At 50.3% G+C, this 1,793-nt stretch overlaps 1 pseudogene; it reads right to left on the minus strand.

The window, feature by feature from the left end:
• Positions 1-488: 488 nt before the first annotated feature.
• On the minus strand, positions 489-666 carry LOC111817939 (annotated as a pseudogene).
• Between the last annotated feature and the right edge of the window lie 1,127 nt (positions 667-1,793).

Here is a 1,793-nt window from a genome sequence, read left to right on the forward strand (position 1 = left end):
TGGTGGGTGTGGAACATTTTAATTCTTAAGAGCTTTAGAAGAAAGAAGAGAAAGAAAAACAAAATAAAAAGAAGGAAAGAAAAAGAAAAGATTTGAGAAATCACTTGGCAGAGTTCAAGGAACTCCCGGCAAACATTCCCATGAAGTACCTAGCAGTAGAATTAGCGCTGGGCTTTTTAAAAACTCACTCGGTTTGGTCATCAATGGGACTCATTTTCTTTTCCACGCCTGACTGTGGCACTGGCGGCTGCTTTTTTCAGGAGGACAATCCTGCTAGTGAAGCAGAGGGCTGTGGATGCAGTGAATCTCTCTACCCAGCCACATGATCCAAATAAACCCTGAAATGTACCCAAAAAAGTTTATCTTTACCTTAAGAAACACTTAAAAAATTACGTATTTTTTACTTTTCACCCAATACAACGATTTGCAAACAAAGTGAAAGTTAAAACAGCTGAAATACATTCCAACTCTTAAATTAAATCACAAAACCGGGGAAAGCGTGAACTCACTTCCCCACTACCACAAATTCTACAGTGGAGTTTCCTGCATTTGGGGAAATCGCAGAGGTCAGCACATCCGGAGTGTGATGGAGAAGCCTAGCCCTGGGAAATTCGGAGTGTGATAGAAAGCCTCGACATCAAGGTTTCTCCCCTGCCAGGTAAGTATGACTGCTGCTGTGCCCTCCCCCACCAAGTCTCCTGCATGCCTCACTCTGCACTCAGGCTCATTCGCATTCACACACTCTGGGATCCTCCTAGCCGGTCCGCGCAGCACATGCGCTGGGCTGCCAAAAACCGCCCTAAGCTGTCTCCCTGGTCACAGGAAAATCATGAGGTTTCAACACCTAGGATCCAACCAGCAGCCCCTGCGCTACCTTCTCTGCATAAGACACGCCCTTCAGTGACGTCACAGGGCACCCTTCCCTCAAGCCGACACCCCGCCCCGCTCCCCGCCCCAACGACGTCCACCCCGCCCACCCGGGCAGGCGCCTTGGCAAGGCAGTGATGTCGCCTCTCTCATTTCCTCTTGTACCCTCAACCAAGTGGGGACCGGGTGCGGAGATCCCCTCCTGGCCTCCCCGAGCTGCGGAGGTCCCCACCCATGCTGTGTCAGGCGGGGGGCCCCTGGGGCACCTCCTGACACCTGGGTGCCCTTCTGCAGGTAAAGGCTGTCACTGCGGGGAGCAGAGCCTTTGAGATTGCAGAGGAAGCTTGCTCTGCTCAGACGCGCTAATCTGTGCGATGTAGTGGCCCAGTTCGAATATGAAGCTGTCCAAGATCCAGAAGAAACCCGGGAGTCCTTAGGGAGCTAGAGCCTGTGCTCAGGGGCCTGCGTCCTGCCACTTACTGGTCTTTTAGAGTCAGCCAGTCCTCCACAACTGGCCACCCTTCATCACAGCAAAGGTCAGAAAACCTCCGCTCAAATGCTGCTTCCAGGTTTCATTTCCTTGTCCAGGAGCCTGTCCTGAAAAGCTCGAGTCCGCTGAATAGTTGCTTTTCCTTGATGTGTTTTGTCACAGATGCCTCACCCGTGACAGGATGAATTAGTGAAAAGTATTTTCTTCCTTCTCCAGGTAGAAAAGTTTCCCACTGTACAATTATAAAAATGTCATCAGTGCAACATTTCTTTATGTATTTAGTACAGTATCTCACGACGCAGATGGGACTTGTAGTGATCCTGCTGTTTTCAGCCTCCCAGCTCTGGGATTGCAGGCGCACCACCATGCCCAGTCTTACCAGTGCAGTATTGAATGCTGATGCCAGTCAGTTTTTCCCTTGGAATGAGCTGAAGCA

The sequence above is a fragment of the Octodon degus genome, unplaced genomic scaffold (assembly GCF_000260255.1).
Source record: "Octodon degus isolate 3935 unplaced genomic scaffold, OctDeg1.0 scaffold00074, whole genome shotgun sequence".
NCBI lineage: Eukaryota > Metazoa > Chordata > Mammalia > Rodentia > Octodontidae > Octodon > Octodon degus.